We start from the raw sequence: 15,274 nt of genomic DNA on the forward strand, positions 1-15,274 counted from the left end.
AAAGAATAGGAAAGCAATTCATTGCTTTTTTTTACCCAACAACAGACACTGGGTGCTGGCAGTCTTTAGAGCTGGTAGGAAGCAAAAGAGCAGAACTGAAAGATATATCATGGGCAGTCCCTCTTACAGGGAAGAGCCCAGTGCTCGGAGAGGTAGATTTATGTCAGGCAAGCTTAGGCAGAGTAAATTCCAGAACTCTGGCTTCTGTCAGTATTCCTGGGGAGACACATTAACAGGCTTCATTTTCATGGTGTAAAACCCAATTATAACAGCAGACTCCAGAAGACAGAAGTGAGAAGTAAAAAGCACAGCTTCCCCACCCCCACCCTACCCTCCGCTGCTGCCACTGTCACCCCAGTTTCCATCAGAGACAGTTGTATGCCATGAAGAGAACTCCTCAGCCTCTACATGTCATCACGGGTGCCATCAGCTTCTCCTTTCCCATTATAATCCTCAGAGATTAAACACCCAGAGAGCTTCCCATCAACTAGCAACACCGCTGTGTCGTCTCTTCCTCGGACATCCCAGTTCCTGTCTTATTTCTACTAGTGGCTCTTACAATGGTGAGCCTTTCCTTCCTTCCTTCATTTCGTCTGTCATTTAGGTTGGAGTCTACCTCTAAGCAGCTGATTCCTCCAGCTGTGCAGTGCTCACAGCATGAACCTGCTGAGAAGCCTGGCGTTGTTGTTTTCGTCTCTACTGTTGAGCAGGTCCTGTCAGTCTTCATGTGGCATGAGTATTTTGCCTGCACTGTATGTATGCCATGTGCATACAGAGGAACCAAGGTCTCTGCAGAGGTAAGAAGAAGGCACTGAAGTCTCGAGGACAGGAGTTACAGACAGTTGTAAGCCACCACATGGATGCTAGGAATCAAACCCAGGTCCTATGCAAGAACAAGATGTGTTCTAAACCATTGGGCCATCTCCTCAGCCACACATCCATTCACCCACCTACTTACTTACTTGTTTGTTTGTTTTGGATTTTCAAGACAGGGTTTCTCTGTGTATCCCTGGCTGTCCTGGAACTCACTCTGTAGACCAGATTGGCCTCGAACTCAGAAATCCACCTGCCTCTGACTCCCAAGTGCTGGGCTAAAGGCGTGCACCACCACTGCCTGGCTTGTTTGTTTTCTTAAGAGATCTTCTAGAAGGTTTTCTTTCAGTGATCTTCCCCTACCTCTATCCTGTCAATATGCCAATCTTACCTGCTAACCTGACTGAGGCCAATCCAGATACTCAGGACCCATTAGCTACTCCCCTTTTCTGAATAATTTGCCCATCGGGAATTTTATAAATAGGCTTCATTCTCTCCTCCCTTAAAATGAATTAATTGGAATCACTCTTTAGTCACTACCATGACCCTCTCTACTCTTTACACAAATTTTCCTAAGAGTAGGCCTACTTCACATTTATTTTTAACCCACTACAATCTAGAAACATCTCTCATTAAGGACACAGTCTTAAAAAATCAAATCTTTCTAGGCATGTTAGCATATTCTTATAATCCCAGGACTGGCGAAAATGAGGCAAGAGGCCTACAGTCTGCACTGCACTGTGACCTCGTCTCAAAAAATAAAAACAAAAGCAACTAAGAAGGCCACGTTGACTGCTCTTTCGGAGGTCCTGAGTTCAAATCCCAGCAATTACATGGTGACTAACAACCATCCGTAATGAGATCTGATGCTCTCTTATGGGTATCTGAAGATAGCTACAGTGTACTTACATACGATAAATAAATACAAACCTTTGGGGTGGAGCAAGGAGGGCTGGTGTAAGTGGGGCCAAAAAAAAAAAAAGGCCACATTCAACATGGCATTTGGTCTTCATCTTACCTTTGACTTTCTCTGGGCCAGTCAGTCTCTCTGGCCCGCCTTTCTCACTCTCTTTCTTCTTCCTCTGCCCTTCCCCTGTCTCTCCCCTCATTTCTTTTTCCTTTTAAGTATGTGCTGATACAGGTTATTGCTATATAACCCCGACTGGCCTCCAACTTGGGATCTTCTAGTCTCTCATCTACTACCACTACAGGTGTACACCACCATGCACAAGTACATTTAACTTTGAGACAGGGTCTCACTATGTAGACCTAGGTTGGTCATACACAGCAAGCTGGCCTTAAAACTCTATAGAGATCCTCTTGTTTCTTCCTCCCAAATATTTCTATTAAAGGTGTGGACCACCCTGCCTGGCCTCAATTGATATTTTGAAATGAGGCTTTCCTGGAAGCCCCAATCTCTTAGCTTCCAGACCATCATTTGTATCTCCTCTCCCTTGCCTGCCTTTACATATGGTTACTTCCCAGATCCTAACATTGCATCCCTGCCCCTCTCTTCAGGTACATTCTCTCTGATGATTTCAACACTTTTTCCTGGCTTAAGTACTTCTACACAGAGCAGGTCCTGACCATATTGAATGTCATACTCAAATAGCTCTGCCAAATGTTTTTTATATGGGCATTTGTGTTACTTTTCTACTGCTGTGAAGACACCATGATCAAGGCAACTTATTAAAAAAAATTTTTAATTTGGGGCTTACAGTTCTGAGAGTGAGTGTATTATCACCATGGCAGGGAGCATAGCAGCAGGCAGGCAGATTGACAGAGTACCTCATCTATTATATGGAATTCCTACAAGGTTACAGATCATCATGCCTGACCTTAGTTGGTCACCCTGGAAAGAAGCATCTGTCTGGCAGCCTGTCTCATCTTGACAAACAACTTCAGGAAGGAGGGAAACATGAGGTACTTGCTGCCACCACATCTATCCCTTACCCTGCCCCATAAAGAGTCACGGCCATTTTTTTTTCTCTTCAGCTTCCACCTGGAGAGTCAGCTCCTCATTGTGTACACTAATAAACACTAATAAACATAGTCCTGACTGTCAAAGAATAGGCTCCTGTCTTTTTAAACCTCCTGTCTCTTTATGCTGCCTCAAAAGTCTGTCACAGGCATGGCACTGGAGCAGTAGCTGAGAGCTTATATCTGATATAGTAAGTACAAGGCAGAATGGCTAAACTTTTTGAAACCTCAAAATCCAAACCCAGTGAGTGACACACCTTCTCCAACAAGGTCACACCTATTAGGCCTTCCCCAACAGCTACACCAACTGGGGATCAAGTATTCAAATACAAGAGTCTATGGGGATCCATTTTCATTCAAACCACATGATCCAAACAACTTCAATTCTTTTAAAAGATAAATCAAGGAACTGATGTTTAAAATAAGTCATTCACCTCCTCATTATCTTAAATACAATTCTTTATCTTCTCTCAAACATGGTAGCATTACTTAACCAATCACCCCAGCTAGAAATCCCCACCCTGTCTCATGACTTCTTGTCACCATGAAGTCTGCTGCTAAGTTTAAACCCAACAAGCTCTCAGATTTGTCCAAGTCACTCCCACTCAACTCCTGCCATGGAGCAACCTTCATCATCTGTTGTCAGAGCTTTCCCCACCTCCAGACTTGTTCCTTTGGTTAAATTCAACCACAAATGATCTCTTTCTAAGAGACCTGGTGTGATTATCCTGCTTAAGTCCTCCAATGGCTCACCCACCAAACTGAAGACAGAGCAGAAATAAAGCTTGCAATATTACCTGGCTCTATCTCCTTCCCCAAGACCTCATCTCCAAGCACACAGGCCCTCATCTCAAAGCTCCTGTTTCTACCCTCATTGAAAGATCTCTCTCGAGGCCAGCCTGGTCTACAGAGTGAGTTCCAGGACAGCCAGGACTACACAGAGAAACCCTGTCTAGAAAAAACAAAACAAAAAAAATTTCTCCTCTTCCTTTTGCTAACATCTCAGATCAACATAGCTGGAATATGAGGATTTTAAAAAACTTGTCCCATTCCTAACCCTGTTTAGACTGGCTCTGGTAATGCTTTTTTAACTTCCTTGGAAGCAGAACTAGAATTCTACTACATTTCTGTTACACCTTTCGAAGAAGGCTCCAATTGGCAGCAGTTCAAGAGATTAGACCTAAAAACCCATTATTCAGGCAGCTAATCAGAAACTGCCCTATCACTTGGCTTTTCCAGCCAGCCCCCACGCCTCTGTAATGGAATATCCTTAGAGATAGAGTAAGACAAAGCCCACCTACCCTGGAATTCCCCCTAATATGCTATAAATTGAGCCTGTGAGTTCCTTTCGGGGGGTCCTCTATCTTGGTACTCGGAGATCCCAGGATGCTGGACTTATGCAGAATAAAACACTCTTTGCATTTCCGTACTATTTTAGTCCGGGGTATCTTTGGTGAATCATGGACCCTTACAACCTATGCCTGGCATATATAATGAAGCTTAGATAGGCTGAAGTTGCTGTCTTTCCTTGAAGAGGAAAACAAAGCAGAGAGAGAAGTTATATTGCTTTAAAGTCACCCAAGGAAAACTCAGCTGCTATACAACATTCAGTAACTCACCTTACTCACCTTACCCCTTCTGAACTCAACCGAGTCTTTCACTCTCCTAGGCAAACACCCTACCACTGAGGTTCATGCCAAGGTTAGATGTACTCTACTCTTAGATCCCCATCCTTAGAATCCAACAACTTTATCCCTGCATCTTGTGTACCCTTTTCCTGGTCCTCTGTTTTATGTCACCTGAGAAAATGTTAATTTAATTTGTGACAGGGCAAGACAGAGCATAGGTTCCTCCACCTTGTATTCTTGTTGAGGCCATTTTAGGTTTAATTAGGATTTGATCTCCTTGAAGAGAAGCCCCATCGAAAATTATCCAACTCTATTCTAGGAACCTGAGGTCAAGATGTCCCAGCTAACTTATCTTAGTTTTTGGTAAATGGTCTGCTTGTGTAAACATCCCACTCCAGCTAACTGCTTATCTTAGCTTCTGTTAAACTGCTTGCTTGTGCAAACTCCCCCAACCCTAACCCCCTGCCACTCTGCAACTGCTGTGTGAGATACCAGAACATGATTTTTGCTTTTAAAAACTCAATTCTAAATGCTTAGCACTACACTTGGGTATCAAATACCTGAGTATAGTCTTAGCCAGCTGGAATAAAGATTTTCAATTGGCTATAGACTGTGTCTAAGTGGTCTTCTCTAGTGGGCTTCCCATAACAAGTTCATTATTCTTCAATTAAAAATAAACAAAAAGCTTAACAATATATCCTAACCATTATCTTAAAGGATTTGACTTTCTAAATAAGAAAAAGAAAAACAAATAAGGATAAGATAGTGGCCAAATGGTAAAGTGTGTGCTTAGCATACATATGGCCCTTGGGTTGTATCCCCAGTATAAAAATAATAAAGCAAGGGGCATCATCCATAAATACAATGAGGGGGTACTGTGGAGATGGCTCACTGGGTAAAAGACTTGCCCTACAAGTGTGTCAACCTGAGTTTGATCCTCAAAACCCATAAAAGGTCCAAAACTGTCTCTGGCCCCATTCCATGCTATGGCACACATATGCCCCCCCACACACGCGCACACGCATACACACACACAAAAGTAAAGACATAAAGCTTCAAACAGAGCTCATTCAGTCAATTTATAATTTCATGGCATTTTGGGTAAAGCAAGTTTTCCTGAAATTGTATGATTACAGTTAGGGCCTATGCTCAGATAATTATATGGCTTCCTTTTATTCCCCTTTTCTTTCCTGTCTTTTTGTTTTTAACCATTCCAAAAGCTCTAGGCATGACAGTCAGTAACTCTGGCCCTAGCCTACTTAATGGTTTTGATATCCAAATAGTGCTCCCCAAAGTTCCTACATTTTCCTTAAGAAACAATTCTGGTTCCACTGTAAGAAATATCACATGTGAATCTTTTGTTTATCAAATATTATAAAATTTGTGTTTAAGACAAAGAACTAAAATATTTTTATCCCTCCCCACTTTGTAAGAATTTTATGAAACTATTTAAATTTTCCCCACCCAATAAGACCTTTGCCTACTATCTTGGTGTGTTCCTAGCACACTCTCTTGATCAACAGTAAAATTTGCCTTGTCCAGACACTTCAGTTGGAATGGTGGTCTCTTTCTTTGTGACCTGAACATATGTCTAACACCACTACTGAGACCAGAGGATTTTTAAGGCTATTAAGCTACCTAATGGCAAAAGCACTGACCAAAATATCTGAAGGAACCACTTAGGATCTGAATTAACTCATTTAACAAAATAACAGCACTCACTATTAGTCACAGGCAAAACATTCAAACTACAATTTAACTTCTTAATCAAGGACATCCCCAATCTGTGCTGAAGGTCCAACTTCCTAATTAGTTTTGTCTAAAGCAGAAGACATAACTGATGGAGGCGATAAGCTTTATTTAAGTCTAAGCTCAGGAAACAGGTGAGGAGACCAGTTGCAGGAAAGAATTCTTTCTGAAGGTGCAATGAGGTCTCAGGGACTTTCCTGCAATCATGGGTGGAAAATTTCTACACTTAGAAGATCTTTGTTTTCCCATGAAGTTCCTTTAAGAGCAGAGACTTACCCTGACTCTTCTTGTGTTTTTCTCTCCCATGTTCTCTCACTGTCTCTTTGTCTGTCTGTCTCCACCCCGCCCCCAGATAGCCTTTCACTCCCCACTCCAATAAATCTCTTGCCTGAGATCTGCTGTATGGTGTGATCTTTGCTGCATGTCCTGGCCCTAAATACCCCCTCCCTCATGTACTTCTACTGCTAAATCCTAGCACATCTGAAGAATCCAGAGCAAAGACAGAAAGTGGCAGATTGAACATGGCCACCAGAATAGAGTGGGCCATGAGAGGGGAGAGATTGAGGAAGAGCCAGAGAAGAAGAGGAGAGATTGAGGAAGAACCAGAGAAAAAGATGGGACCAAGAGAGAGCCAAGAAAGCACATGGCTGAAATGGCAGGTTTTTAAAAGAATCTGAAGCTGGAAAATGAAGCCCCTGAGCTAGAAAGGTTTAGGGTAGGGAATGGGAGTGCAGAAGAGCAGAGAGGAGCCACAGGTACAGAGTGAGCTCTGCAGCCAGTGCGCAGTGTTATGCTAATAGGCATCTTAGTTAGCCATTTGACCTGAATTTCTTTGGGACCTGACAAGATTCCTATTGGTGATGGCTCTGAGGGCAGTCTGAATTCCAGCAGCAGCTATAATCCAAATGTTTTTAAGATAAATGTACTCCAACTCAATACTTTGAAACTGAATGAAAGTACTCTCTTAAAAAGTAGCTGTTTGTGGGAGACAGCACTATTTACTTAACAGTTCTAGCCCAAGCTAGAAACATGGGACTCAGTTCACTGCCTTAATGTTTCTAACTAACCTCTAAAGTCCAAGTCTTCTTTATTCCTTTTAAGTATCTCAGAATCAATGTGCTTCCTTCCCTCCCTGCAGAAGGCATTACTGCTGGCATACCATCTCTTGCTTGGATTAATGCAATTTGCTTCCTGGCTTCTGAAGCTCCACCATTCCTTCTACTTTATGGCTTTCTAGGCCTCCGCACTTGGTCTTCTAGGCTGGGCCTCAACTCTATTCATTCTGTTTCAGGTAACAAATCTTGCTGTCCTGATCACACAACAGCCACTTAGACAAAACAGATACAGAGTCTGATCCGATCCTCTGGTTGCAGGATTGCTCTAGGTTTGGTCAGTAGATCTAATTTAACTTACTCAGACTATTTCTCAAACCCTGGATATCTAAGTGGCAAACAAGGCTCTGTGGCCAGAGCAAATAACTAAGCCCCTGTAGAAAAATTCCACGAGAACTTCAGGGAGACCAGGAGTTGCCTTGGTTGTCTGCTTTCTTCAAAGACTTGATATTCACAGCTCTTTCTTCAATTCTGGGAGCCATCCCACTATTTTCTCCAAAATTCTTCTTTAGCGTTGTATGCAATAGATTCCTGTTATCTGTAACAAGGAGACTTAAGTAGCAGTAAGAACTGTCCTCTGCCCTGCTCCAATACTCCCAGGCTCCCCCTCCCAGATTCCCAGGCTCTAGGGCAGCACCGAAGCAGCTGTGCTGATCCCCACATCCTGCTCTCTCTTTCCTCTTGGCCTCCTGCCTTCAGCTCTTCCTCCCTAAATGCCCTATCTGAACAATTCCTACTCATACTCAGGACTCAGTCTAGATGTTACTTCCTGTGTAGTTTCCCAGAGCCTCTCAGGCTGGACACTCATGTTCCCATAGGAATTTGCCTGATTACTCAGGAACCTAGCCCCAAGTGTAAGTTAGTACATGTAGTAAATGTTATATGTAATACCAACACCTACATTCATGCCTAACAGAGACTAGGTTCTCCATGAATACTTCTCACAGGAACAAACAAAATTAGAAACCCACTTCACTCAAGTTAGTATTCACAGGAGCTTAACAAAAATTTAAAAGTAAATATACTGGTATATACCACCACACATAATTCCAGCATTTAGAAGCAGCAAGGATCAAGTTCAAAGCCAGCCTGGTATAAATAGCAAGTTCCAGGCCATGCTGTCTCAAATTTAAATAAATAGGGAGCTGGGGAGATAACTTATGAAAATGCTAGCTGCACAAGCATGCGGACCTGAGTTTGATCCCTGACATCCACAGAAAAAGATCAGCATTATAGCTTATGCTTATAATCCCAGCAGTCTGGAGGTACAGGTGTACCCCAGGGCTTGCTGGCTAGTCAGTCTAGACAAATGAGCAAACCACAGGTCCCAAGACAGGCCTTGTCTCAAAGAATAAGATGTCCCTACATACACAGGACTCTCTCTACATCATATACATACATACATACATACATACATACATAAAATAATAAAAAAATTTGGAATCAAAAGGCCCTAAGCATATGATACTGCCTATATCTTAACATCAATCATACTCAAAGTCATTGCTTTGTATGTTCACAATTCATAAAAAATAATCACCAACCTGTGTACTTTAAATGTTGTGCCTTTATTTTATACTGTAAACTATATACACTGATGAAAAGACTTTGAAGTACATTTAATAAGTGAAAAATTAAGAACTACAACTGCAGACTAGTAGTCAGTTTATGTGCATTGCATATCTTCCAGTCATAAACAGTACACTAACAGTAAAATTAGCCTTGGGTATACCACTTACTGGCTATAACTTGTTGGTTCAGTCAAAATTCTTGATATTCAGCATTAGCATCCATAAAATGGGATAATAATCTTTTTTTTTCTTAATCTGAGTGCTATAAAAATGCTAAAATAAAATATTTTTTCTTTTTTTTTAATATGGAACACTTGACAAATTTGCATGTCATTCTTACGCAGGAGTCATGCTAATCTTCTCTGTATCGTTCCAATTTTTGTATATGTGCTGCTGAAGCAAGCACTAAAACAAAATCTTAAAGATGAAAATCCAAATATAAGGTATTGTGTTACAGAATTTTGAGTCACCTGAGTCAGTATTATCTGTCCAACTAGACATTGGAAATCATAACAGCTTGACATTAAATTACCTGTAAAATCTCATAATGTACAACAAAATGTCATGAGATATTAAATCAAGACACTAACCTCAAATTTAAAATGAGATGCACATTGCAAAAGAAATCTCTGGCTTGGTGGTGTATGCTTTTAATTCTAGCACTCTAAAACAGTGGCAGGCAACTCTCTATAAGGCCAACTTGGTATACATGGCTAGCTCTAAGATTTCCAGGGCTATCTGAGACCCCATCTCAAAAATCAAAACAACCCTCCCAACAAAAACAACAAGAGAAGAAAGAAAGAAAAAAGGATATTTCTACACTGCTATTTCTCTATTGCTTTTTTCTTTTCCTTTCTTTCTTTTTTTTTTCAAGATTTCTTTATTTTATGTGTATGAGTGTTTTGCCTGAATGATGTGTACGACGTGTGTGCCTGGTGTCCATGAAGGTCAGAAGTGCGTGACAGAACAGCTGGAACTAGAATTATAGAAGGTCATCTGTTGAGATTTGGTCTGTTGCTATGTAATGCTAAGTGCAGGCCCCCAGACCTGACTGCTCCAAAGATGAGAGAGTCCACACAGAGACCCAAGTGATGCTATGTGACTTTGTCCCCAAATTATTTCTGATTGGTGAAGATGCCCACAGCCATAGCTGAACAGAAGAGACAAAGGCGGGGTTTAGGGTTCTGGGTTTGGGAGTCAGAGGAGAACCACAACAGGGGAGAAGGAGGTGGGAGAGGAGGAAGCCATCATGGGTTAGGTGAGTCATGGAAACATGGCCATGTGGGTTGGCCAACTGGAGTTAAGAGCAGCGCAGACGAAACATGGCAGATTATATAATGAGATTATTGGCTAGGAAACAGACATAACAGCATAAAGGACAGATATCTGCCTTGCTCTAGTGCTGATTAAGTTGTGTGTCTTTTATTCAGGAACTGAATAATCAAAGGTGGGGTTAGAAACCCAGAGTTGGGATTAAATTTTTCTACAACAGTTGTAAGTCACCATGTGGGTCCTGAGAACTGCAAGAGTGACAAGTGCTCTAAATCACTGGCTGGGTCATTGTTCTCCCTGTTTTTCTATTCTTTAAACTAAAACAAGCAAGACTGCCTTCTGGAAAGGGAAATGTCAATATGATAGCTTAAACAAGACCTGAGTGATGACACCAACTGACATGCTAACATGGATGAGGAAAACCTAACTAGGCCCCATCCTTAGATGAAGAACCACAAGAAATTAATGGTTACTGAGAGAGGGAAAATCAGTCTTGCCCAGGGATGAGTCCCCTAATTGGCTATCCAAGTAGTCAATCCTAAAGCTATATATGAGCAACACTAAATGCTCCCAGCAGATTATAATATGTACGTATATAGGTACACTCCCCGGGCCCACGACAATAATAACTTAAGAAAAGGGGAGAAAGTGGTGGTACAGAGATAGGGATGGGTCTGGGAGGAATAGTAAAGGAGTGAATATGACCAATGTACATTGTATGAAATTCTCAAAGAAATAACAAAAATATTACATTAAAATGTTCTATTCCACCACTATCTTGAAGATATGAATAAAATCTGACACCTAGTAGCTCTTTTCCAGTCAAGGTAACAATTTTAAAAGATTAATTTTTCACCCTACAAACACAAATCCTGAAGTCTTATTCAGCATATTTTAATGATTAGCAAAAGCCAAAGGCTGAAAGTAAGTGTCTATCAGTCTACCAGAGAACAATCCAGGAAGCAGCATTCCTCCAGGGATCCTGTTTCAGTTCCTTCCTTGGGGGCCGGGGGAAGACAGTTTAATGCACCACGCAACTCATAAGCCAAATAAATCCTTTCTGTTTTGGTTAGTGTTTTATAACCAGAGAGAAGCAAATTAAGCTAGCACCCCACAGATCTAATCACTTCCCCAAAGCACTGGCTGGAAACACAGTAATAGGAACCACTCTTTCAACAACACGCTTTTGGGGAGTATTTCCTATCCAAACCATAATACGGATTATGGTGACTACCACCAACCAACAAACAACAAACAAAGAGTAAGTAAGACCTGTTAGTGAGATATAAGAAACTACGCCTTTGTTTGTTGGTGGCACAGCTGTAGAAACAAGGAAGTTAGGCTTTTTAACAGAACTCACAGTAGAGAGTCAAGCATTGTAGAGGTAACGCACACAGAGTAACTCTGGTTTCTACTCAGAAATCTTGCCCAGTGCTCATATTTCCTTAAAGTTTGAGCTTCTCTTAAAGTACTGGGGTCCCTGGGATAGAATTTGTAGGTAATGGTTTTCCAGGATGATTTAAGTGACTCGTGTCCTTTTCCTCCCCATACTCCATAGCCCTTCTCCACTGAAGAAGTAAGTTCCTTCAAGCTGCACTGTCACCACAGCCTTATATTTTTTAATGGTGTTATCATTTATTATCTTTTTGGCAAATCCAATTCCAGCTTCAGCCCTAATATGCCAACATCACACTCATGTTTCAAGACTTCTGAAGGTGAAGCATGTTGTTTCCATGACTATGTGCTCAATCACATACTCGGCCAACAGCCAGCGAGCGCTTCTGAGAAGAGGTGTTGCTTGACAGTGAATGTGAGCGTGAAGTCACGGAATCTGTAGGTCTGAATTACAGCACGGGTTTCTCCCTAGGTCTCTAGATTGCCAATCTATCTTGAAAATAATCTTTAAAATTTTGTACTTATCACTCTATATGACCCAAATCCCATAAATCATCTATTTTTAGGGGAGCATGGCCAGTTACTGTAACGACTGTGGCTATGCCTCAAGAGAAAACAATGACCAGCAGGATGATATCGAACAAGAATGAAGGGTTACGACATAGGAGTTGTAACAAGACACTCCAGCTGTTGTGTAAGTGGGGAGCAGACACACTAATTAGGGAGCTGATCCAACAGTCCAGGAGAGAAAGAATAACAACCCCAGTGTTCATTAAGTAAATACATATAGGACATCCAGTTGGTGTCTGATCATGAAAATATAGAATTAACAAACACGATTGTCAATTCTAGATTAACATATAGAACTATGTTATGTGTTATAGGTTATGTGTGGTACCAAGGAGTCCTTCACCACCAACTGTCCCTCAGTTCAGTAAATGAAGAATGGGAAGGTCTCTAACCAGTACCCCATGGTGATGGGGAAGTGACTAAGCCCCTAGAATAAACATTTGTAGAATGTCATGCTCAGATGAGGTGTTTATGACCATCAATCAAACCATTTTAAAACTGTATGCATATATGCTTAAGTACTGATGTACTCAATAAAAATATTATAAAAGGGTACATACTCCCATACAAAGGGAGATACCCACAAACTTCCTACAAATGAACATTAAGGAAAGAGACTCCACCCTGGGTACATTAACCACACTTGAAGGTAGGCCCCATGCCTACCAGTAGATGGCCAATACAAAATTAACTCAATAATATTTTTGTAGACTTTCTATCTTATATTGCTTTGTTTGGCATTTTGTTTGTTTGTTTTACTGGTCTTTTACGTGAAGGTTATGGTTTCTGATTTAGTGTTTTTATGGGTTTTGTTTATGTATTTTTACATGTATTTCTTTTAATTTTTTTCCTTTATTTTCATTTGTCCTCTAAAGAGAGAGAAAGGTATGGAGTTGGGCAAGTGAAGAGTTGGAGAAGGAAGGTCTGGAAAGAGTTGGGGAAGGGGAAATTGTGACCAGAATATAGTGTACAAAAATTATTTTTAATTAAAAAAGGACTGTATTCCATAACGATCAAGGAATATATCTAATCTTATACAAGTATCAGTTGAGGATAGACGGTAAAAACATATTTTAAAAGATTAAGAAAAGAATTTTTTAATTCTTTTCAACAAAGGATGTTACATAAAAGTTAATTCTTTGTTCTTTTTCTTGTGTATGTGTTTTGTTTTGGTTTGTTGTTGTTTTGAGACACGGTTTCCTGTGTAACTCTGGGTACCTTGGAACTCACTCTGTAAATGTCACTGTCCTTGAACTCACAGAGATCCGCCTGCCTCTGCCTCCTGAGTGCTGGCATTAAAGGCACGGGCCACTACCGCCCAGTTTAAAAAAGTTAATTCTTATTATGTTCTTTCCGTAATTATGAAAGTTCCTAACATAATTCAAAACTAATGCTGTAATATAAAACAAAAGCAATATTTTGGGAAATTATTAAAACACTATGAGACAATTCAAAAAGATTACTTTTTTTTAACTCTTTATGGAATATAAGTAATTGCCTACTTTGGACAATTAAAATAAATTCTGGCTAAGCAACAAGTCAAGAGAAATTTCTGTAGTTCGCATGTGGTGGTCTGAATGTAAATGGCCCTAATAGGCTCATATGTTTGACTCTTTGGCTCCTACCTGGTAGACTACTTAGGAAGTACTAGGAGGTATAGCCTTGTTAGAGAAGGTATAGTATTGGGGGTAGGCTTGGAGGTTTCAAAAGCCCATGTCAGGCCTAGTCTCTTTCTCTCTGTCTGTTGCTTGTGGATCAGATATAAGTTCTTAGCTAATGCTCCAGCAGCATGCCTGCCACTCTCCTTAATGGACTCAACCTCTGAAATGTAAATAAGTCCCCAATTAAATGGTTTTTAAATGAGTTGCCTTGGTCATGGTATCTCTTCACAACAATAGAAAAGTAACGAAGACATGGGAAAATGGTTCAGTCAGTAAAATGTTGACTGTATAAACGTGAGAACCTAAGTTTGATACCCAGAACCCACATAAAAAAGACCTAATATACTTGTGTGAGACAGAGCTCTGAGGTTCACTGTCTAGCCAGTCTACACTACTCAGCAAAGCAAGCCATAGGCTAATGAGAGACTCTGGCTCATAAAACATGGTACAGAATATCTGAAGAACACATAACAAAATAATGAAAGGTGAAATCACTGTGCTTTATCTCTAATGGAAAGAAACTCTACAAATAGCATAAAGACACCGAAACGAAAGGCTGCCCTTGAAAGGTACTAACCATGAGCTGCCACTAGTCCCTACCCTCTCCAACCTTTTGCACCTTAGTAACTTAATAGCTGGAACTTGGTAAAATGTCTGGGAGTTTGCTTGGTTTCAGAATAACCAGGTTTTTAATTTATTTTCAAAACAGGGTCTCAATATGTAGCTCTGGCTGTTCTGGAACTCACTCTTGTGAACCAGGCTGGTCTCTAACAGAGATTTGTCTCCAAGTGCTGGGATTAAAGAAGTGAACCACTATGCCCCACCAGAATAACCAGTTTACTATTATTATTATTATTTTTGGTTTGCTTTTTCGAGACAGGGTTTCTCTGTGTAGCCCTGGCTGTCCTGGAACTCACTCTGTAGACCAGGCTAGCCTCGAACTCTCGAACTCAGAAATCCGCCTGCCTCTGCCTCCCAAGTGCTGGGATTAAAGGCGTGCGCCACCACTGCCCAGAGAATAACCAGTTTAAATATCTTGCTCCTCATTACTAAACAGACTTCTCAGAGGCAGTTTAATACCACAGAAACACATGAGATCTGAAATGTCAGGATCCAGGCAGGTCTCCCTTTCACCAGTAAGCCACTGGCCAATTTGTGAGGAGATAAGGGGTTTCTGGTTTCAACTGGTTCATCTAAAAAAAAAAAAAAAAAAAAAAAAAAAGGAAGAGGGAAATAGCTTGATTTTTAAAATTTTATTTATTTATTTTACAAAAGCTGTGGAGATTGAATCTAATGAAAAATATGCAAGTGTTCAAGATTCTCTAACTGGAAGCTAAGCAGTCTTAGGTTTGCCTAAAGTCCAGAGATTGCTGTAATTCTAACAAATTGTACACATTCAAATTGAGACTCAAGTATCCCACAGCTCTTCCTCATATGGTGAAGTCTATCAGAATCCACAGCAGTAGCTGTGGTGTGTACACAAGAGAGGGTCCCCAGAGACTCTGGAAAGCTGGTTTAGATCT

General features: G+C 40.8%; 1 protein-coding gene and 1 non-coding gene across 2 annotated transcripts in view; both read right to left on the reverse strand.

Annotated features, from left to right (window-relative positions):
* Lims1 (LIM zinc finger domain containing 1) overlaps positions 1-15,274 on the reverse strand; it is a 113,239-nt gene that overhangs the window by 81,244 nt on the left and 16,721 nt on the right. The window lies entirely within an intron of this gene.
* LOC114633440 lies at positions 9,153-9,259 on the reverse strand. Its single transcript, XR_003713201.1, has one exon. It is a non-coding gene; the product is annotated as a U6 spliceosomal RNA (small nuclear RNA).

This window comes from Grammomys surdaster, unplaced genomic scaffold, assembly GCF_004785775.1.
Source record: "Grammomys surdaster isolate TR1022 unplaced genomic scaffold, NIH_TR_1.0 655, whole genome shotgun sequence".
Taxonomy (NCBI): Eukaryota; Metazoa; Chordata; class Mammalia; order Rodentia; family Muridae; genus Grammomys; species Grammomys surdaster.